The following is a 24,865-nucleotide window of genomic DNA, read 5'->3' on the forward strand; positions in this document are numbered from 1 at the left end:
CTTGTGAGCTACATGTGGTGTGTGGGCCTCTTTGAGGCGATCACTCAAGGACACAGAGAAGTCGTAAAATTGATTGAATGTGGGGAGGGGGGCCGATAGGGAAGGAGAGTGTAATATGTGTGCTGAGGGTGAAATGTATGGAAGACTGGACTGTGTAGGGGAAACCTGACTATGGAACATACGTGAGTAACCTAGTATTCGGAAGGGTAGCTGGTTACTGCCTTGCTCTGCCCAGGTCGGTACAATAATATCAACAAACGAATGAGCAAGGACCTTTGAGAAGGGGCACTCTTTTTAATCACATTGTATTAAATACAGATTTGCACTAATCTCTCCGTGCACTTGATAAATGGCATTTGTGATTCCACAGAAGCCCTTTTTATCCCATTTAAGCGCACTCCACGTTTAGTGGGACCACCACCAGGTCTACTCTCACCAAATCTGCTAAGACCTACACCACCACCTCCCTAGTCACACACCAACTATGGGCTAGAGAGGAACCGCACCCTTGGGGCGCCATTTAGTAATCCTACCTCCTTATCCCCTGACAGGCGTGACTGCGCCTGTTGACAAGATGACGACTGCATCCTAAAGAAGTGGATCCTTCCACCTCTAAATCTGAGCCACTAAGCTCCTCAGATTCGGTAAGCACCGGCATCCGCCTTACATAGTATTCATAACTTCTCTCTGCTAGATCTTTTGCTGACCACTTACATCCTGACACGTTCTTTGTCTTTTTCACTCCTACAGACCATATAGGACCCTCCACTCGTAAAGACACTCCTGTCCTGATGAAGGCCTACACAATTAGAGCTCACCTAGCTCCACGCAAAATGGCTGAAACACTGTCGTGTTGACATGTATTATATGTTGTTTTTCAACTCTTGATTGTGCCCACATTCTATGGGCCCTCTACCTGTCTATGATTCCACTGAATTCTCTAAGCTTCCTTCCCAAGGAACCTATAGAGAATGAACAAACTGTACAAGTAGATGTCTCAACTATTGACTACTTGATCATTCGTACTTAGGTACTACACTTTGTATGTCCTCAAATGGGAATGTCTTATGTTTTTGAAAAATACCAGTGTATTACTACACCACTGCACTTCAAAATAAAACCATTTTGTGCAGAAGAACAGTTTCATGAGAATTCTGTGACCACCCACACAAGGGGTTACCCACTCAGGGTGTAGCAGTGGTTACTCTTCAGCAGAGATCGACCTAACCTTGCTCATTCGTTTGTTGATATTATTGTACCGACCTGGGCAGAGCAAGGCAGTAACCAGGTACCCTTCCGAATACTAGTTTATAGTACAGCCCACGGCTGTGGGTTTTTGTTGCACTCCCCTGGAACCCCAGGGTTGCATCTAAGAGACTATCCAGTCCACAAACTCTGTCTCAACAACATCAAGATGGATAAAGTGAACATTGTCTCATACACAGACGATTACTTCAAGAAACTCCTGGGCACCACATCCACCCTGAATAATGAAGACGGCATCCTCACACAGGGTGTGGCCAAGGACGAACTTGAACACATCAACCAGAAAAAGAAGAAACTCATACGGACCGAAATGCATGACAAGTTTATGCTGGAGTACCTCAAAGCTGGCATTATCCCAGAAGGACTGCAGGTAAAGAATATCCCACGGGTATTCACGGACAATCCTTAGTTCACAAACATTTTTTGCGGGGTCGGAAACAAATGCAGCCACAATTGGCTAATCCTTGTCATAGACAGAGCAGACAAAGAATGCAAAAAACAAGGAGCAGAACTTCTAGAATTAGAGAGGAAATTCCAAGACGATACCACAATACAAGACGCAAAGACCAAGCTAGAAAAACTAGAAGCCGAGGTCGAGAAATTCAAAACAATAACCATTGAGAGAAAAGTGCAAAAATTCAAGAAGGACCTCCAAAATTACTCAGAAGAAAAGACATATCCTTACCTGCGTGATAACTACTATACTGAACTACAGCAACAAGGAAACTACAACAGAAGAAACAGAGGAGTAACCTTCTCAGGCACCTCATCAAGCAGCAGTGGTAGTACATCGGGAGGTTCAGGCAACCAACAACAGCCACAACAACAACCTTTTTTTCCCAGGGGCATGCAATGAGGGTGACCCAGAAGAAGACCACCAGCCCAGGGACAGCAAATGAGGACCAGGCACTGGTACCAAAACCAACCACAACAGAGAGGATACCAATCTTCAACCTATCCGACCATATAATTTTCCCCGCCGAACAAAACCTGTTGGAAAAAGGGTTGTCCTTTGTACCGGCAGCAAAAGCTCATGCCTTCAACACTGAAGTCGAACTGAAACGTTTTTTCCGAAACATTCGCTTGAAATACTTCTTCGAGGTTTACCTACCAGAACACTCAAACACTATCATGGAACGACCCGAAAGAGGTACAGACAAAACCACAGGCCTCAAAATGAAATCAACATTTATGCCTCCTCCCCACACTATCCCTTGTGAGTTCGAAACATATGAGAAAATGGTCACCAAAGCTGTCCAGAAGGGACTCACACATCACAACTTCTACGCACACAACCTACAAATAGATGAAAGAACAGCTTACGTTCCCTTAAAGACAACCATGACATCACCATCAAACCCTCAGATAAAGGTGGTGGCATTGTCATCCAAAACACCAAGGACTACGACCTGGAATGCCTGCGCCTACTGAGTGACATCAACGCCTACCGCCCCTTACAAGTGGACCCCACCAAGAGTCTACAGGATGAGATTCGCAGCCTAACAGACCACGCACTTCGAGAAACTTGGATCTGCGAAGATGAGCATCTTTTCCTCAATAAAGCTCACCCACAAATCCCGGCATTCTACATACCGCCAAAGATACACAAAAATGTACAAAAACCTCCTGGAAGACCGATCGTATCGGCTTGTGACTCAATTTTCGAACCCCTATCAGTCTACACGGTCTTCTTCTTGAAACCTTTTGTGAACCAAATTAATTCCTACCTCAAAGACAGCACGAACACCATCCTCATGCTGGGGACCATCAACATGGAACAAGATTACATCTTAGCCACCCCGGATGTAGAGGCCCTCTACACTTCAATCCCACAACTAGAGGCATTAGAGGTATTGAAACTCTTTCTGGATAAAAGAAATGACATCGAAACCGTCCCTACAGACTTCATACTAGAATGTGTGAGACTTGCAATGACTGAACATTTCTTTCTATTCAAAGACCAATTGTACAAACAAATCAAAGGGGTCAGCATGGGGGCCACCTCTGCACCAGACATTGCCAACTTGTACATGGCACATTACGAAACCGAAAACGTCATGGCAGACACTAATCCCTACAGAAACAACATCAAGCTGTGGAAAAGGTACATCGATGATGTGCTCCTCATCTGGCATGGGAACCAACAAGACCTAACTGCATCCCAGGAATGGCTCAATCTATGCAATCCTCACATCAACTTCACAATGCACTGGGACTTTCACGGGATTAACTTCCTAGACCTCCACATCTACAGGTCAGGAGACTATCTACACACAGAACTATTTCGGAAACCTACAGACCGGAACACCTTACTACACTTTGGAAGCTATCACCCTCAAGGTCTGAAATATAACCTGCCCTACAGACAGTTCTTGAGGATTAGGAGGAATTGCACCAAACGTGACACATATGAGAAACACGCCACAGATCTACAAAACCGCCTCCTCAACAGAGGCTACCCGAGGAAATCTGTGAAACACGCAAGCAAACGAGCAGCAAACACGGACCGTACTATCTGCCTCACCAAATACACCAAAAAAGAACTGGACAGACTGGTATGCGTGACAACCTAGTGTCCCCTCAGCAATTTGATAAAAAAGACAATCAAGCAGCACTGGCCACTGATCAAGAACACTGGATCTCTCCAAAAAGTGCCCCTTTTTGCCTTCAAGAAAAACCGCAACATCAAAGAGTTACTGGTCCATACTTTTCTTGAAACTCCAAAACAACCCAATACTCTATGGAACTTACCACCTGTCCAAGAACACTACCGATGTGGCAAATGCATGGCCTGTCAGTTCACCGAGACAACCGAAGTATTCACACACAAAGAGATCTTGTGGACCTTACAGGATCACACGAACTGTAATACCAAACAAGTTATTTACACCATTGAATGCCCATGTGGACTTCTATACGTTGGGAAAACCACGAGAGCTGTGAAGACCCGAATTGGCGAGCACCGGTCTTGTATAAAAAACAAGGTACCGGACAAACCACTAGTGGAACACTATGTTAAGAAGAACCACACCAACATGGATATAAAGTGGTGTGTTTTACAGAAAGTGAACACCACCCATAGAGGTAGAGACATAGACAAAACCCTGACCAGACTAGAACAGAAATGGGTCCACAAACTACGAACTGTCAAAGAGGCTTTGAACATAACTGTAGAGTGGAAGCATTTCCTGTAAAATATGGCGACAGTATGTATGTCCTACAGAACACCCGTCTACAGCAATGTGTTTTATACAATATGGCTGCAGATGCTCTCTGAGAAACCACATCCACCTTGCATCTGGCCAGACTTTCGTACAGATCCTTTCCATTTTCTAAAAACAAGAATGTGCACTGTGTAACAATTTGTTTTTTGATTTTGTGTCAAATCCTTTTTTAAAAAAAAGTAATTACATCTGTAAATTGATATAAACCATTGATGTCATTTACCTGTCATGAACAACATGTGGGAATGAAGTAACACAGGCCTGATTCTATACTACATGAATGCCGACACCCAACGGGAATGACAGTGGCTGACATCATCATCGTGCGCCACACCTTGCATGACTTGCATTTTGGCCCGAATGACTGCCTGCATCATCTCCAAACAGGCAACTAGGTAGTCACCCCACCACAGGGCTGTTGTTCTTCAACACGGCCATAGCCCCAGACACCCAATGGGATTGACAGGGGCTGCCATCATCATCCCGCACCACACCTTGCATGACTTGCATTTTGGCCCGACTGACTGCCTGCATCAACTCCAAACAGGCATCTAGGTAGTCACCCCACCACAGGGCCCTTTTTCTTTAACATGGCCCTAGCCTGCATTCTACACAATTGCATCCTCGACATCCGAGACGACACACTGCTGCTTCAACGATCCTGGCAGCTGAATGCACTGGCAATAGGTAAACTCTACCACACGCGGCTTTATGCACAGAAACTGGTAGGCCTACCCTCACTGTAAGGAATCTCTAAACAGTATGACTCTGCACATTCAACGCCCCTAGCCCTCCGTGCCACCTACACCATAGGCTGCATAACACGTGTTGTGGCACCGTAATCCAGAACTTGCACAGCCCACATAGATCATGGTCCACCCTTCCCCCAGGAACGTTGAGAAGGGGCACTCTTTTTAATCACATTGTATTAAATACAGATTTGCACTAATTTCTCCGTGCACTTGATAAATGGCATTTGTGCTTCCACAGAAGCCCTTTTTATCCCATTTAAACACACTCCACGTTTAGTGGGACCACCACTAGGTCTGCTCTCACCAAATCTGCTAAAACCTACACCACCACCTCCCTAGTCACACACCAACTATGGGCTAGAGAGGAACCGTACCCTTGGGGTGCCATTTAGTAATCCTACCTCCTTATCCCCTGACAGGCGTGACTGCGCCTGTTGACAAGATGACGACTGCATCCTAAAGAAGTGGATCCTTCCACCTCTTAATCTGAGCCACTAAGCTCCTCGGATTCGGTAAGCACCGGCATCCACCTTACATAGTATTCATAACTTCTCTCTGCTAGATCTTTTGCTGACCACGAACATCCTGACACGTTCTTTGTCTGTTTCACTCCTACAGACCACATAGGACCCTCCACTCGTAAAGACACTCCTGTCCGATGAAGGCCTACACCATTAGAGCTCACCTAGCTCCAAGCAAAATGGCTGAACGACTGTCCTGTTGACATGTATTATATGTAGTTGTTCAACTCTTGATTGTGCCCACACTCTATGGGCCCTCTACCTGTCTATGATTCCACTGAATTCTCTAAGCTTCCTTCCCAACGAACCTATAGAGAATGAACAAACTGTACAAGTAGATGTCTCAAATATTGACTACTTGATCATTCATACTTTGGTACTACACTTTGTATGTCCTCAAATGTGAATGTCCTATGTTTTTGAAAAATACCAGTGTATTACTACACCACTGCACTTCAAAATAAAACCCTTTTATGCGGAAGAACAGTTTCATGAGAATTCTGTGACCACCCACACAAGGGGTTACCCACTCAGGGTGTAGCAGTGGTTACTCTTCAGCAGAGATCGACTTGACCTTGCTCATTCGTTTGTTGATATACGTGAGTAACCTACACAGAGGGGGTGACAAGTGTGGAAGGCTGCTGTCATGTCTTATCCGGAATGAAATACAGCAATCGTTTCGTTATTTTGTACATACCCGGGAGGGACTTCAGGTTCATACACAGCAGGAAATCAATTCAGCGTTTGTTGAATTCTATGCTGACCTATATGATGATGATGCCTGTGGTGGGGTGCAGGAGTTGGAGGAGACACTTGGGTTAATAGACGTGTCTACGCCTAGATTTATGCAGGCGCTGAATTGGATGAACCTATCACCCCTTTGAAAATAGACAATGTTGTGCTGGCTCTCCCTCATGGGAAGACTCCAAGCATGGATGGACACCCTTCTGAATTTTTTAAAACATATGGGGAAACGTTAGGACACAGATTGCGTGAGGTTTTTTCAAAATTGCTACAAAGCAGGCATTTTACCCCCATCGATGCGGGAAGCATTGATAGTTCTGATTACTAAACAGGATAAGGATCCGTGTGAAATGGGATCATAGCGACCGTTATCCATGTAGAATGCGGATGTGTAAATCCTTAGTGCTTTAATAGCTGCAAGTTTGCAAAGGGTTGCAACAAGTCTAGTACATCTGGATCAGGCGGGCTTTATGCCTTTCAGAAGCACATTGCATAACTTGAAGCGTCTGCATCGTGTTATAGCACAAACTCAGTGCATGATTCAACAATGTGTGGCCGTGTCGTTGGATGCTGAAAAGGCTTTTGACTCTGTCTGCTGGGAGTGGATGTGGGCTACCTTGTGGAGGTTTGGATGGGGTCCCTCTATCCTGTGCTGGATTACATTGCTCTATACTTATGCTCGAGGGATAACAGGGACAGTAATTCCTGGGGCCTGGAAGGTGGGGAAAGGAACAAGACACGGTTACTTGTTGTCCCCTACCCTGTTTGCATTGGCCTTGGAGCCATTGGCATGTGTGCTATGAAGGGACATGATGGACACAGGGATACATGGGGAGGTGCATGTGATCTCATTGTATGCAGGCAACATGCTCTTGTATGTGCAGGATCCAGGAGGGAACGTACCCTTATTACTGGAGGTGATTGATCATTTCGATTGCCTGTCTGGGATAAGAATTAATTAAAACAAATCTTCCATCTTCCCGCTGGCGTCCTGGGCACTGCTCCCACCCTCTGAATTACCTAGCCATTGCCAGTGTAGGGGCGAGATACATTCACGTATCCTGGCATTAAAATAAGGAGGGACTTTTATGATACACACTGTGACAAAACCTTGAAAGCCTTTAAAGGTATTAAAAGGTTGGCTATGTTTTGGAATAGATTACCATTGTCACTTATGGGCAGGATCATGCAGATCAAGGTGGTGGTTCTCCCAGACTTTTATATTATTTTACGAATGTGCCGCATGACATACCTAAATGCACCTTCCCTAAATTGGATGCTACAATTTGAGATATTTTATGGGTGAAAGGTCACAGACGTGTGGCATTGACCACACTGCAGGAACCATACCATTTGGTGGGATTGCAGGTCCCAAACTTAGAAGCCTATTTCCTGGCAGCCTAATTGCAGTTCTTCACACAATGCCCGGCGGATGAAGAGACCCCTGAATGGAGGATGCTAGCTAGCTTGATACGATGCTACAAAGTTAAGGAAATTATATGGATTCCTGCTCGCGACGCCCAATGGCCCGAAATCATATATCGGAGTAGGAATGTATGGAACAGTGCAAGCTGGTGTGTGGGTTGTGTGAATCCTTACTGCCCCCATATACCCTTATATATGCATGCTGACCACATGGGGAAAATGGGCACGAAATACCTTATTGATTGCGAAATGTTAGTGGTGAATTGGGGAGACCTATTTGAAGATTGGTGCTTGAAACCAATTTCCGATTTGTGCTCAGAATTGGGCTTGAATAAGGTTCAATTTCTGTTCTATGTTGGTATAACTGGAAGGCTCACAACATGTGGGACATGCTACAGGAGGGTCCTTCAATTGCTCCACTGCTGGAAGTCCTGTATGCACTTGGGGGAAGGAGGCCAACTGATATCTATGACCTTTCACCTACTGCTAGTGAACAGAGCCAAGAAAGGGGCAGTGGTGAAAGTAAAGGAGGAATGGAGGGAGACCTAGGATTGGTGTTTGAGGAGGAGCAGTGGCAAAGTATTTGTACATGCATGAAGGCAGTATCTAGAAATGCTTGACTGAGGCTTATACAGTATAATGTTTTGCATAGAACATATTTGACTCCAAAGATAATACATAAAATGAACCCGGCAAGAGACTGGATATATGCCCTAAATGTGGGACCGAAGGAGCCCACTTTCTACATATGATTTGGCAATGTCCAATTCTTGTGAAATTCTAGGGGGAAGTATTTGGCAGAATTGGTGATATGGGAGTTTCTTCGGTGATAGGATCCTCAGTGGTATGTTTGCTGGTTTAATTCACCAGAAGGAAATCGATTAAACAACTGAACAAGATGGATGACCGGCCTTTGGTATCAGCCAAATAGAGAATAGCCATGACATGGTATAGCACCACAAGTTCTAAAACAGTGGACTGGTTCCAGGGCTTGGTTATGCTGAACTATCAACTTTGACCCAGATTGAATCTATGTATGCTGAAGTGGCAACCAAAAATAGAACGGAATGGGCTATATTATTGAATGGTCTATTATATCATTCTGAAGAGAGGCTTCGTGAAGTGTTCATGCTGTTAAGCAATGCGTCTCACTGGGGCTGTACACCTGGTTTTCCTGATGGTTCTGCTGTTGACGCCAGAGTGTTCTGTGTAGTGAAGTAGTGTAATGCGAGAAACCAACTCGGGACCCACTAGGGTGTGACTGGGAAGTACTGAATCAGCTCCCCACGCCACAGGATGGATCTTCTCAGGATTTATGTGGCTCAGGAACAGTGGACTCACTGACTGGGAAGGCCTGGCTGTGCCTTTATGTCCAATATCTCCGGGCAGATCGTAGCCTGTTGGCAGGGACTTCTGGAGAATGGTGATGTCCAAATGAGGTCTCCACTGACAAGAAGATTAAACCAGCAGGTATCCAGGAACCAGAATAAAGAGTTGGCAAGGAACCAGTAGAGCAGAAAAGGCAGGAGGAAATGGTAGATGCAGGGAGAAACCGTGAAGACAGGGCAGGAACTAAAGAGGCAGGAAGCAATTGGACAGGTCCTCAAAGCAAGGCGAAGGGGCCAATAGCAATAATCCAGGAGGGGGCAAGACAAGGATCACAAGGCTAGGAACACAAGATTCTAAGAGTGCAACAAGCAGGGAAAGTACCGACCTTGTTAAGACGCAAGGAACCAGGCATTGCTGGACTACTAATAGCGCCAGCACCAGAACAAGGCTTGTACCGCAAGCTGTCATTGCCAAGCGCACTAAACACTGCGCATGTGCAGAGCGATGAATGTGGCAGCCGGTGCATGCCTGGTTCGCCCAAAATGGCTGCACCCATGAAATGCTGCAACACTAAGAAGCAGAGCCGAGGAAAATGCCAGCATGAGTAGAGGCGCCGTTCTCCAGCCGAGGTGCGGGAGCGCCGGAAAGCGCAAGATGGAAGTCCCCTTAAGTTAAGTGAAGCTTGGTGGGAGGAACCTCACAGGGTGAGCTGTGTAACACATGCTGACTCTCAATATTGTGGTCAAATAGATCTGAAGCAGAGTTAGTTGGGTAAATGTGGATGTATGGTAGTGTGAGCCCACATCTCCTCTTATTGTTAAAGACAGATGGCGTGGGGTTATTTGGGTGGAAGGGGAGGTTTTGGTGGATTGTCAGAGATGTTTGGAATATATGATGTACCTGTATTATTTATTTGGGAGATGCAACTTGATTCTGGTTGTGATGTTGTTGCAAAGCTTAATTAAGAGATATTAAAAAAGGATACTCTCAGAAGGAAACTATATTACACAAAGGTGTGACCGAGCACTGTGCAATGACACAGATGCATTTGGATCCCATTAGGTGTAACAGACTGGACCCAGGAAACTTAGGGATGTTCACTTCATCTTTGCCCCCCTCAAACCTTCCATTCATCCTTTTTCATCTTTCTGGGATGGCCTGTGCCACTAAACTCTGGGCCCAGCAGGATCACTGTTCTAGTGTCCCATTAGTATTCAGCAGAGTCATTAATCACCTGCCTTCACAGGGTGCCAAAGTCCCTCCAGAGACTGTCAGGACTAAGCCCTGGACTGTCTTTCCCTGGGGTGTGTGAGAAACCTAAAGATGTCTCACCCGCTAGTCCCCAGGGATCTGTCATCCTGGTGGCCAGGACACGGCCATCGCTTTTGGATCCATTTCCTGGGGGTGGACTAGTGTGCGAGGATCACCTGGTTGAGGACTCCTCAGGGAGTGGGACACTGAATGGTGACACACAGTATCCACTTCCCTGTAACACCTTTACCCCATCTTACTAGGTAGGATACTTAGGAACTCACCACCTACCCCCTTTCCCGACACAAACACTTTCTCATAGACAGCTGACTGTGAAAGAAAATGGACTAACAGCCGAGCCGTATATCTTTTTTTTTAAACTTCTTTTTATTCATTTAGCGTGGCAGCAAAAAAGACAGGCGAACATCGCCAGACAGGTACAATACAGGAACAATAAGTACAGTGCAGGTAAAACATGGGTTACAACATAGATGTGTACAGCCGTTGGGCACCTTCATAACATAAACATCACGAAATCCGGGAGCTATGGTGGAGGCGTGAGCCCCGGTCGGTGGGGAGAGGTGGCTAGGGGAGATGTGGCTGGCGTCACGTTCAGATCTGACATATAAGATCGGAACCTGAGCCAGATATTCCTGGGCCTAGAGTGAGTGGGTTGTAGGAGAGACCAAGCTTCCTCCGAGTCCGAGGCCCACGTGACCGCTCTTAGCCATTGGGCGTGCGTGGGAGGCCAGGGGCGAAGCCAGCACAGCAGGATGGAGTGAACAGCCAGAAGCATGCAGAGGCCCGCTAGTTTTCTGGAGTTCCGGGGGAGGTCCGGGAGGTCGTGAAAGAGGCATACCACCGGGGAGGGATTGATGGGGTAGTCGAGTATGGCTGACACCGTCGAACAGACCGCTTCCCAAAACTGTGAAAGGCGAGGGCAGGACCAAACCATATGAATGTAATCAGCCGCATCGTGGCCGCACCTGGGGCAGCTAGAGGAGTGATCATTGGACATGTGGTGCAATCTGATCGGGGTATAGTGGAACCTATGTAGGATTTTAAACTGTATCAATTTGAATCGGGAGTTGAAGGACACCCTGTGTATGCGATCACATAAGTGCGCCCAACGCTCATCAGACATTTCGACACCCAGGTCCACCTCCCACGCCCGCCTCAGTTTAGTGAATTTTGGAATAGATCTGGATTGCAGCATAGTGTATAGTCTTGATATTTTACCTCTAGTGGGTGAGGGTGAGGTGAGCTCCTCAATGATAGGGTCATCCGGTGGTAGAGCCGGAAACGTCGAATAATTACGCTTAAGGGTCCTGCGAAGAGATGAATATTGGAGCCACACACTCCGGCCTCTTCTCAAGGACAATGGGAGGTCGGGCCACTCAACAAATATTCCCTGATCGAACACATCACGCAGCAACTCATATCCCAACTCAGCCCAGCGCTGGGCCATGGCCGATGGTACCCGTGGGACCCCAGGTAGGAAGTTCCATAGTGGGAGGTTTCCATGGAAGATGTGAGTGATACCAAGCAATTTCCACGTTTTGGCTAGTGCCAGGGATGTGCAGGTAACTGGGCTCTGTGAGTCCAGCTCCCGAAGGGTGGGCTGTATGAACAGGGAGCGAATGTCGCGGTCGCAGACCGCAAGCTTCTCGAGTTTGACGTGTGTGGGGGGGGTCAGTTGTGTCGAACCAGTAGGATGTATATTGAATTTGGGATACCAACCAGTATTTAAAGAAGTCAGGGGCGCTGAAGCCCCCGTGAGCCATGGGAGTAGATAAGGTGTCCAGTTTAAGGCGGACCGCGCCCGAGTGCCAGAGAAAGGAATTGACCGTGCGAGTCAGTTCCCGGAAGAAACCATCTCCCGGCCACAGGGGGATGTTAGCGAACTTGTAAAGTAACTGGGGTAACACCACCATTTTCAGTAGGCCTATCCTACCTGCAAGGGATATTGGAAGTTTGTCCCAGGCTAGGACCTTAGATGACAAATATACGAGATACTTTTGATAGTTCTCATTGAATGTCAACGCTCGATGACGTGTTATCTCGATCCCCAAATAGGTGAAAGTAGACTGAGCCCATGTGAACCCCAGGGTGTCCGGGGGGGGGAGGGTGCATTCTGTAAGAGGGAAAAGTGTAGATTTCGAACAATTCACCTTGAGGCCAGAGATCCGACCGAAGTGCTTGACGTCTTCCAGTATTGGGAGCAAATTGACAGAAGGAGAACGTATAAGCAGCAAGGCGTCATCGGCGTATAAGGACACTATGTCTGCCTGGCCCGCAGTACGGAGTCCTCTATGTGCGTGAAATTGACGGAGCATGTCAGCGAAGGGCTCTATTGCTATAGCGAAGATCAGGGGAGAGAAGGGGCATCCCTGTCTCGTCCCTCTAGCAATCCCAAAGAGGGGGGAACAATGGTCACCTGTATGGACCCTAGCCACGGGGTCGGAATAGAGCAATCTGACCCAGGAGAGAAAAGAGGGGCCAAACCTACAGCTCTCAAGAACCCTCCACAAGTACCTCCATGAAACCGAATCAAACGCCTTCTGCATGTCGAGGGTGGCCGCTACCGCGTGTGTCTCGGGATTTATTCTATTAATTATGTTGAAGAGGCGTCTAAGGTTCAGGGAGGTGGAGCGACCGGGAACGAATCCCCCCTGGTCCGGATGGATGACAGATGGCAAGAGGGGAGCTAACCGAAGTGCCAAAGCCTTAGCAAATATTTTGACATCGCAGTTTCTAAGTGAAAGCGGGCGGTATGATCCGCATTGTGAGGGGGGTTTGCCGGGTTTAAGAAGTACCGTAATCGTGGCTTCGCGGAGAGAGGGGGGGAATACCCCAGCTTCAACCGACTCTTCCCAGAGAACTAACAGGTGAGGAAGCAAAAGTCGTTTATAGCGCTTATAAAATTCAACTGGGATACCATCCGAGCCGGGGGCCTTCCCCGAAGATAAGGAATCCACCGCGTCAGAGAGTTCCTCAAGCGTAAGTGGGGAATCAAGAGAACCCGCAGACTCCGGAGAGAGAGTCGTCAAGGGAAGGGTGTCGAGGAAGGAGTCGATCTCTACCGCTGGCACCTCATCGGTGTTGGAATATAGGGTTCCGTAGAATTCGAAGAATTCATTGTTGATGTCTTGTGAGGCGACAGCCATAGAGCCATCCGGTCTCTCAATCCCTAGTATATGTGGGGACCCCGTCTCGTGACGGATCAGCCTCGCCAGAAAACGGCCTGGGCGCTCACCCTCCCCGTATCTCCTTGCCATGCCAGGGTTATCCAAAAAGTTTTGCTCGCGTTCCGCCAGGGATCGGAACGTATCCAGCTCTGCCCCGATGTCAGCCAGGGTTCCCGGAGTGGAGTGAAGTGAACATTGGGCCTCAAGGGTCGATAACTTGGATTCGCTCTCTGCTAGGTTTCTACGGATCGATTTAAGAACCCCGTTCTCCTTCGACAGCGCCATCCCTCTAATGTAAACCTTGAAGGACTCCCATAGAGTGGCCTGTGATGTTACCGATCCTGTGTTTGTCTCAAAGAACTCCTCGATAGATAGCTCGAGCTCAGAGCAAAATTCCGGGTCTAGCAGGGAAAAGGGCTTCAGTCTCCAACGCCGGGTACAGCCAGGGTCTGGCCCCCAATTCATGGTAATGGTCACTGGAGAGTGGTCAGATAGGGACCTGGGGAGAATCTGTAGCTGTGTAACATTCTTAACCAGAACATTGGAGATCACCCACCTGTCAATACGGGAGTAAGAGTCATGGACCGAAGAATAGAAAGAATAAACGCGGGAATCCGGGTAAAAGAACCTCCATGCATCGACCATGGCGAGACGGGGAAGAGACGATAGCGCAGCGTAGGCTGCTCTAGAGAGCTGTCGAGGCCTGGACCCAGACCTATCGAGGGTTACATCAAAAATTGTGTTGAAATCCCCCCCCCAGAGGATAGGGACAAGGGGGAAGCTATCGAGAAGGGATGAGACCTGTACATAGAATTCTGGGTCATCTATATTGGGGCCGTATATGTTCAGTAGGACTGTCTCCCTATTTTGGAGCATAGCATGAAGCAGTACATATCTGCCCTGGGGATCTATGTGTGAGGAGATGAGAGTGAACTTGAGACTCCTATGGATGAGGGTCATGACCCCGCGGCTTTGGGAAGAGAAATCAGTGGAGAATCTGTGGGGTCCCCATGATTTGGCAAATCTTATGCACTGTTCCGTGCGGGCATGCGTCTCCTGTAAGAAGAGAACCTTGGATCCATGACGCTCGGCCAGTAGCAGTAGCTGCCTCATCTTTTTATAGTTACCCAACCCCCGAACATTCCAGCTCATAAAAGTCAAGTCACTCCCAGACATTGAAGTGAGAACAGAAATATCAGAGAAAGTACCCATAGCCAGTGGGCCAGTTGAACCACACTGCAGTAACAGTCATGGAGTACCATATCGCGGTCCGTAATTGCTGCCAACGCCAAGCTTTTTGTAACGTAACCCCCAACATGTTCCACCCCCACCCACATCCCCCCCCCAATCAGAGGGATGACAATCCCAAAACCCCCCAACAAAAACCAAACCAGTGGCATCAGCGCCTGGGGGCCTGCAGGCCGAATTGGCCGTGTCTCTCCGGGCACGGCAGGACAAGTGAAATGACAAGTGCCAACAGTGAAAAACTTGTACGTAGCTTGGGCGGAGATATTGCACATGTTAATGCGGCACGTTTTCATGACAATGATCATTTTAAACAGAGTACAGAATATAAAACCAGCATGACTCCAGTATAAGAAGGTGGCAGGATGCGGGTCTTCCTTGTCCGGGCTGGAGGGTAGCAGTAGGATCTTGGGCAAAGAGGGGGTATTAGCCTGGGAAATGCTCGTCCAGGAACTTGGAGGCCTCTTCTGGAAGAGTGAAGAAGAACACCCGGTTGGTGTGCTCCACCCGGAGTTTGGCGGGGTAAAGCATGGCATATTTAACTGAGAGATCACGCAGTCTGCGTTTTACCGCCAGGAAAGTCTTGCGCTCACGTTGAACGGCCACAGAGAAGTCCGGGTAGAGGTGAATCCTCGCACCGCCCAGTGAGAGCTCCCCCTTGAGCCTCGCGGCCTTGAGTAGGGCATCGCGGTCACGGTAATTCAGCACACGGGCTATGATGGGCCGAGGAGGAGCACCGGGTTTGGGTTTAGCCGTTAGGGCTCGGTGCGCGCGCTCTATGGAAAATTGCGGGGAAAGTTTGGGTGAGTCGAGGAGAGTCAGCAATGTATGTTCAACAAAGTCTTCCATTGATTCGTGAACTTCGTTCTCAGGAACGCCGATGATACGAAGGTTATTGCGTCGTGATCGGGATTCCAAGTCCTCATTCTTCCTTTCCACATCGAGGACCCGATTGGAGAGGGCAACGACCTCAGAGCGTAGAGCCCCCAATGCATCTTCAGCGGAGCCCACCCTTGTCTCGACCTCCGCTACCCGGCTATCCGTCCTCTCAATATGGGCCTTGATAGAGGATATTGTACCGTTCATATCATCTAGTTTTGAATGGAGTGCGGTGAAGCCCTCCCGGATAAAATCCATCATGTTTTGGGACTCCGGTGCTGTGGTGGACGATGAAGCGGGCGCTGGAGCCTGCTCGGTGGCTTCTTCCGGTGGTCTCACCGATGACTTCGCAAACAGATTGATGGAGCTCTGTCTCTTTGAGGCCCCCTTGGTCATCCTGGCAAGGTTGGAGTTCCAATAGAGTAAATGGGGGGTCTCGGTAGCTCGAGGGGGTAAGGTATAAGAACCTCGCGGGACGTGTTTTTCGGGGGGGGAGGTCGGCGCCTGTAGGCCCGATGTGTTGGGGCCGTGGCGGCACGTGAAGACAAAGTCAGGAGAGATTCAGGTGAGAGTGGCCCAGGGGCCGAAAGCAGTGGTATGTAGTGGCCGCTGCGGGGGCTGGGTGGTAGTTCAGGCGAGTCTGTAGGATGTGTAGGGAGGAGCCCTGATCGACCCCCCAACGAAATGGACAGGCTGAGACTCCAAATCAGCGATATAAAATGAGCCAAGTCCCAAGGATTTTCAGACCGTGGGGTCCCTGAGAGTGGATAATGATAATGTTGTGGATGACTGGGTCCTTTTGAGAGATTGCCAGATCCGCAGGGGAGGGGGGCCCTCAGGCGGTGTAACTCCGGGGCAAACGCACCACGTACCTTATTGGGCCCGGGGCCCCACAGTGTGTGTCCACAGGGGGAGCACGGTGCTAGGTGTCCAGGGAAGCACCGCCGCTCGACCCCTCCGCAGCAGCGACTCCAGCCGTCCGCCCCCAAGTCGAGAAGGACCCCAGTCCGAGGGGAGCCAAATCACCGCGGAGGCCCCACAGACAGTAGACCCCCGGCGGGGGCAGGCGAGGATCCCCGCTGGGGTTCGAGACGGCTCCAGCCGTTCGAGAAGCCCGGCCCGACCCGCAGCCGAGGAAGGACGACGGCTCGAGCCGCCCTGCAGGTGGGGGAGGGGCAGAAAGATCACTGGTTCTCGGGGCTCCGGCCCCGTTCCGCGTCAGGGTTCGGCCCAGATGGGGCCCAGATCGTCCTCGATCGTGTCGCGCTCTCCGCGGCCCGGGTCACAGCGGCGGCGAGGGCACACCGCGAGACGGCGCCGGGAGCCACGCGGCCGCGGCTGTGTGTGTGCTGTCCCTCCGCGATGGCAGGACACGCAGGGTCCGGGCTCCGGCGGGGGCAGGCGAGGATCCCCGCTGGAGCTTGTGACGGCTCCAGCCGTTCGAAAAGCCCGGCTCGGCTCGCAGCCGAGGAAGGACGTCGGCTAGAGGCCGCTCTGCAGGTGGGGGAAGGGTGGAGAGATCGCTGGTTCTCGGGGTTCCCGGCCCCGTGCAGTGCCAGGATTCGACCCAGACGGAGCTGGGGTCGTCCTTGATCGTGTCGCGCCCTCCGGGGTCCGGTGCGGATCAAAGAAGGTGCCGCAAGATAGGATCCTGTGACTGCCTGCCTCGGAGAGTCACGTTCAGGCGGCCATCTTGTTCGGCGCTCAACAGCGCCCTGCCGAGCCGTATATCTGACATGTCCCAATACAGTGGTCAGGGAGGGCCAGGCAATCACTGACTATTACACACACCTGACTTACATCACACTTCTCCACATGGATAAAAGGCAGAGCCCGAGAGCACACTCTGAGCAAGGCAAAGCACACGAGGAAAAGCAGTTCCAAGATGGCAGTTTAACACAAGGAGAAAGATGGCAAAGCAGAAGAGGATTGCAAGGAGGGAAGTGCCCTTGACCTTTTCACCAAAAGACTGTTACTTTCAGAAAACCTTGAAAATAGGAAATGTAAGATCAGAAATTAGGCTGAACAATGCTGCATTGTGTGTCAGAGGTACCCAGGGCTCTCCCGCATCAATAGTCAAGGCGGGGAGAATCGTTCACTGCCGTAATCCTGTCCTTGGCTCCTACAACAAAGCATCGCCAGTGAAGTCAGCACAGGCGGTGAGGTGGGGAGACTGCTACCAGACCGGTCTGTGTTGAAGCCAAGGTTGCAAGCGGCAACATTGTATAATTACAACTGAAGAGAACAGTGTATGAAACATATGTGGCGAGCGATGCAAATACAATTAACCAGCGGATGAGTGACCGAACTTTGAAGTCAAGATACAATACCCAAGGTAGAGAGGTCTGACCCCACGTGGGTGCTCATTTGAAAGTCTCTGTTGGGTATCGAGCTGAAAGGTGGCAAATGTGATGAATGATAACTAATTGTAAAATTTAAGTGGTCCTGCAATGGTTCAAGCAAAACCCTGTGCACTCGAAAGACTCCGCTAGTTGTTGAAACCGTATTTGAAGTTGGTCCGAGCTCGCGGGGGGAGATCAGCTAAAAGCTTTTGTTTAAAGCAAGTTTGTGTAAAGTTCTGAACTTTAAGTTAAACAGAATCTGAGCCCGACTGAGGGGGATCTGAGATCTGAGCCTGACCAAGGGGGATCCGAGATCTGAGCCCGACTGAGGGGAATCCAGGGTGAACCGTGAGTCATCCGAGATAGAACACCCTGTGAGGAATTACATGTATGAATAGTGTACGAACATTGTGGTGAAAGGATCTGAACCCGGCTGAGGGGGATCCGAGGTCAATATTGATTCGCCTGAGAAATTGAGTATGTGTGAAAATCTAAAAGAGTAAATTAACTCATTGTTTGTTTGTTCCATCAGGAAGGCGCTGATGCTATTGATTCAATTATATCCTCATGCCAGTGAAGCCAGACACTGTGCTAAGCTCAAGTGTACCACCATGTCCTGTGCTGAAAAAGTGGGGAAGGGAGGCCAACAGTCTGAACATCCTGAAATATCAGTAGCTTGCTCCCATCTGTAGATTTAGGATTAGATAGGCATTTTTTCAACTCTTTTTGAAGTTCAATAAACACCCTTGAACTGTGGTCACTTGTGTCTGTCTTACTGTTGATACCATGCCTTCCTTACAGGTGGCTCTTCAAATGGGGCACACATAGAAGTACCGTTGGCCTGTGTGACGCATACTATGAGTACCTCACAACGAGGAAGTCGCCTGCCAATGATTGTGCATGGTTTGTTAACAAGAAACCCCAGGCATAGTCCAAAGGGTCCTCTCGCTGTAGTACAAAAACGATCCCTCCAACCAACTCCTTCTTCCATTTGTATAACATCCTCATTTTCATTGGCTAACATTTGGCCTACACATCCAGCTTCTAGAACTCTGCCACCTTTTTTCCTTAAAAGGCAACTACACTCTCTGGGATGATACTACGGCTAATATGTCATCAATATTATTTAGGTCATCAAGTGAATGGTGATCATAGTCTGCTATGGCCTGCAAGCAGTCCTCAACCACTTTGTATAGGCACAGGCAGATTCCATGCATTCAATGTACACAGACAGTACATTACATACTTGTACACCCAAAAGGTTGGGTTTGGGGTACACTTACGTTTTGAAAATATTTACCATGTTAGGTTTTGACATTGTGGCTACTAAGACTATACCATTTTACATCAGCAAGCAGTTCCTGTAATTTTATTGGCAGGTTGGTGAATAGTGACTCATTCATGATAAAGCAGGTTGTGTATTGGGCTTTCTGGTTGACTGCATCCACAGGAACCATGTTGGTCTCACTCTGGAAGCCTTCTTGGATTCTACTAGTTCTCCCACACTTCCTATCTCCCTCCCCAATTCCTACAGACAAAGCACTCTGGGTATGACATCAGAAAGCAAAGGACGTTTGTTACAGCAGCCTGGATTGAACACTTCATGACAGGCTTGTTCTGGACCAATCCACTGTGGCATTTTGCCTTTATAAGGGGAATCCCCTGTATGGAAAGTCTCTTCTTCTGCCAATAAAGGTACTCCAGGAGCCAAAAAATGTAATGCATAGGATACAAGAATAATCAAAAATGTATTGCATGGTATGAGTTCATGCTTATATTTATATTTACAGAAAGCAAAAAAGCAACAAATTTGAGCTACTTCTTGTTATGTTATGTTAGTGGTATTTCTAAAGTACACGGTCACCTGAGGGTGTCTTGGCGCTGTGAGAGGATAGAAACAGTCGGACTCAACGCGGCTCAGCCTAAAATAAGTTCATTTGAACGGCCTTTCGAAAGGCTACGTAATTAGATGTTTTCTTAATGAAAAGCGGGAGGTCGTTCCATAGAACTGCAGCAGCAACTTAGAACACCCCTGCCACCCACCAGTGCCTGTTTATACATCGGGACCACCAGTTGATTAGCCGGAGCAGAACGTAGGTTACAGCTAGGATGGTAACAGGTGAAATTCACTTGGATTCTTCTTCTTGATTGGCTAGTGTAAGTAACAATTTACATGATTCCGCTCAGCATGCATTCTCATTGGCCTATTCTAAATGACAAATCTACGGTTAGCTCCTCTCTAATGAAGTCATTTTATTTTACACACATTATGATTGGTCAAAAACATTAGACCCATTTAGCTAGCTGAATTACATTTAACATTGGCTGCTTCAGTAGGCGTGAGAGTGGAGTGAAATGAGTACAATTGTTAGAACCAATCATTTTCATGAGAGGTAACCGTGTTATACATAAAGTAAAACATTTTATTTCTGTCCGGATTGCTTTGTAGTTTGGCACCAAAACACTATTCTTTAAGATCTATTTTATCAGTAAACAGTAACTCTGCTCGGTGGAAACTGTTTACTTGCATGCCTGTTCCTATTCCCATGAGTCATCTTGCCCTGCCTTTAATCTTCCATGCAGCGCTTAGCTGCTAGCAAACCTAGCTTCTTCATACACTCGTGAATGTGTTTGTGTAGTTCAAATAATCACACAATGGGCTTTATTTTCCAAATGCATTCAAATAGTGTGACTTAAATGTGAATTACTGTATTGAACATATGTTCCTGGTTAATGCTGTCGTATAGGTAATATTATTTATGTGTGATGTGACTTCACAAGTTGTCGTTTATTAATGCGCCATTCATCTGGAATTATCTGTGTTTTCACTTCTTCTTAAAACGACCTGAGCTGTGACTAATGGTTTCTGCATAACAATTTGTGTACAAAAGAGAATGCTGCACATGCTTATTTAGTCCACAGGTGGCAGTGTGGTACTGTATTCATTCTGCCTCTATGAACATGTCTGGCTGTTCACTTTCTGCCAAAGTGTGACCTTCATGCTTCTACCCTGAGAACACAAATTGTTATAGTTCATCTGAAATATTACTGTGTGACTTGATAAGCTTGTGTCATCTTAGCTAATTAGTGTACCATGTCCTGTCTTCACACAGGGACATCATTTTGGGGTTACCAGGAGTCACACCTGCGACCTTTGTGGTCTCCCTTGCTACCCCTAAAAAATGAATCTTTGCATTTCTTTACAAAAATTGGAGCTCCTGGGCTGTGGCCAGTGCCGTGTGGATCTTTGTTTCTGGAGTGGTTGACTTTCTTCTTCAGGCCTCTTAAAAAAACAGGGGGTTCCACAAGTGTAATACTTTGAGCAGTGACCCTAAATAAGAAGGATCTACATGATTTTTCCGTCACGGAAAAGTCTGCGACAGAAAAGTTTGCATGGGAAATGTATGCACCACAAAAGGTTTGTACATTTCCCATGTGAACATACATTTAAAAATCCTACAAAACCACACCCCCAACCACACCCCCAACACACCCCCACCCACACCCCCAACACACCCCCACCCACACACCGGATACCCCACTCACACCCTACTTACCTTTTAAGACGCGCTGTGTCCCTGCAGTGCCAGTTCCTTTTCACTTCCGTGATCGGGAACCGGCGCTGCAGGGTCCTTTTCTTTTCTTTTTTTTTGTTGGGCAGCTGCAGGGGTTTCTCCCCGCAATGCCCGCTCACTATACTGTGCAGTATAGTGAGCGGGGTGTTGCGGGGGACACCCCAGCAGCCCCCGTTTTTCTTTTTCACGGATATGCTGTGGGGGTGTCCCCTGAAACCCCCACTAACTATACTGTATAGTATGGTGAGTGGGGTGTTGCAGGGGACGCCCCCGCAGTCTTTTTCTTTTTTACCTACCTAAAATGCATTCCACCACAGGTTCGAGCTTTTGGTGTTCGAACCTTTGGTGGCATGCATTTAGGAAATGTTTGTATAGGTCAGACCTCTTTTTGCGGTATTTCTACCTATTCCAATAAGAAAGAATAGTAATAACAAATAATTTGTCTTTCTGGAATTGTATACAATAATTGCTAGGCTCATTAAAGTTGTGTTTCAGGCACGCTTCATGGGGTGAGTCACTGATTTAGTCTGTTCTTAAGGACCTCAAATTCACTATGCAGACGACAACTTCCAAAAAGCATTTAGAGTAGAATAAGCATGCATTTTGGACTATGTATTTTGCTTTTCACATGTTGCAGTTATAGCATGTTTTTTTCTGCTGTTGTCTCTGTTACGATGATCACAAGACATTCCATCTCGGTTTCCTCGGTCACTTGATAAAATCCTTGTGTCTAAAAGCTTGTGTATAGTGTAGAAATGGTTGACCATAGCACATAAAGTTGCTCTTGATTTCGTTGTTCCACAATTAATGCATTGTTGTAATGTGTTTATCTTTCCTATCTCCTTGGCATGTTGTTCAGGATGTTTGTCTGCATGTATGAAGTAACGAGAGCCCAGAGTACGGGGTGCCATGTGAGTGCGCTGCTTTCCCTGCGCTACTCTAATTCTTTAATACACAATTATGAACCACCCCAATGGTATGTATTTTGGCAACCTCTGAAGCCTGAAAAGTAGATCCACACAGGCTTGACATGTGGTCAACTTTGCACCCGACCTGCAAATGAATTGGCCTGTTGTTAAATCTCAGTTACCAGTTTTATGGTATACACTACAGAGTGTAATTTGCTTTCTGACTTTGAGCACATTCAGACATGTCATTGCCCATTTTACTATAGCCATTAAGATAGCTATAGCTGGTAAGATAGCTCAGTGGGTTGAGCACTCACTGCTGCAATATATGTGTGCCTGCAGTTTGCAGGTTAAAATCCCGGCAACTCCAACTCAGCCTTTCATCCTTCTGTGGTTGATAAATGAGTACCAACGCAGGTTGGGTGATATTGCATGTATATTTGTTCTATATAAAGCGCTTAGGCATAAGTGCTATATAAGAACACATCATTATCATTTGGCCTTGGACGGCTGCTTGCATTCACAGTAGTTTGATAATATGGGCCTGTGCACACTGATATTAATGCTATATATGGAGATCCATTCTTGTATGACATATATATCACATTACAGTGATATCGTAACCATACTTTTTGTAGTTGACTTAGGAACAATGCTATGTGATGCCACTTCCTGTTTTGTCAAGGGGTGAAAAGTCATGTTCCATCACTTCCCATGATGTCACTTCGAGGTGGGGTCAAATGACATCACTTCCTGTGATGTCGTCAGAGGTCAGGGCTGTGTGATGTCACTTCCTCTACCCCTGACATTTTGGTGAAATAACATCCCTCTCTTCGCCTCTGTTGGTAACTTTCTTTTTAAAGTTGCATTTAATGTTTACTCATGGGAGCTAAACTTCTGTGGGAAATGGTTGTGTTAATTCTTCATTGTTGTGCTTCCAATTTCTGCGCAACATTAGGCTTTGTCCATTTAATGTTGCAAAATCTGGAATAAACTGACTGGTATCTTAATCTGAGAGAAGGATCTTGTGCTCGGAGAGAAGCTGACTCAATTCTGGCCTGTCTATATGATGCATTTAGTTAAAGTAAAATAATCAATGCTTTTCCTTTAGACTTTTCTAACTAAAATGATATGATGCTAATCTAGCTAGAAAGCACATGATTATATTTTGCATGTGATATATAATGCATATAATGTGTTTGTGTGTTTCCATGAGAACCTGCCGGCTATTTCATGCTCAGAAGTAAATTGTAATTGTAATTGTTTATTTGTAGAGCGCTTAGACACAAGTAAAGTGTTTCAAATCGCTTCAAGGAGGGAAGGGAACAAGGGAATACAGTAGTCATTCTTAGGCCTTGAAGTTTCCGAATGATCTAACAAAAATTAACCAGTATACTAGGCCTGAGGCATTTCAACTTGTGCAAGTGGAAGTGGGGAGAGCTTCTCTCCGAGAAAGACTGACTACATCTGGAGCTCTCATGTAATGTGTTCAGCTAATGTAAAAGCTGGCAGCACTCCTGTATTTCATAACTCTAAACACCTTTTTCTATATTTCTTAAACTGATGCAAACTGCTGCTATGCTGGGTTAAAAGCAGAAGTATGCTTGCCTATAAAAGATATGTTATAGTTAAATGAATATGTAGCTGTCATTTCTTGTTGTGCCTGCCTGTCACTGAATGGGCTAGCTGATTTGTTGTTCTCTTCCCTTCTGTGTCTATTTTAGAGGGGTTTCTGCAGGTTTTATTTTCGTGTAAGTTTGATGTGCTGAATAGATGTGCCCATATTTACATATTCCCCTACATACCCCCCTTTCATCCCTTGAGAGATGAATGTTTCTCTAACATCTCCTTCATAGCTTTCATCTTCTTCATCTGGCCACTCATAAACACTTCTTGGTATCCATACTTCGCCTACATCTGTTAGATCTTCACCATAAATGATATACTCCTAAGAGGTACATTGCAAGTAGCTTTGGGGCCATTCTAGAGTGATATCGATGTAACATTCAAGGTAATCAGTAGGGTCATTGGGTTGGGACCAAATGGAATTGTCAGGGTAACTGCGTGTGTTTGTGGGGTACCTGCTCCCATGTTTAATGCCTGTGATTGTTCATCTCTTTGGCAGCTTTTATTTTTCCAGCAAGGAGTTGCATTCTATGTCAGTACTTCTACAAAAAAAAATATTTTTTGGGAAAGGAACACAGCATGTAGCAAGT

This window comes from Ambystoma mexicanum, chromosome 8 (genome assembly GCF_040938575.1).
Source record: "Ambystoma mexicanum isolate Mex_15411 chromosome 8, UKY_AmexF1_1, whole genome shotgun sequence".
NCBI classification, from domain to species: domain Eukaryota; kingdom Metazoa; phylum Chordata; class Amphibia; order Caudata; family Ambystomatidae; genus Ambystoma; species Ambystoma mexicanum.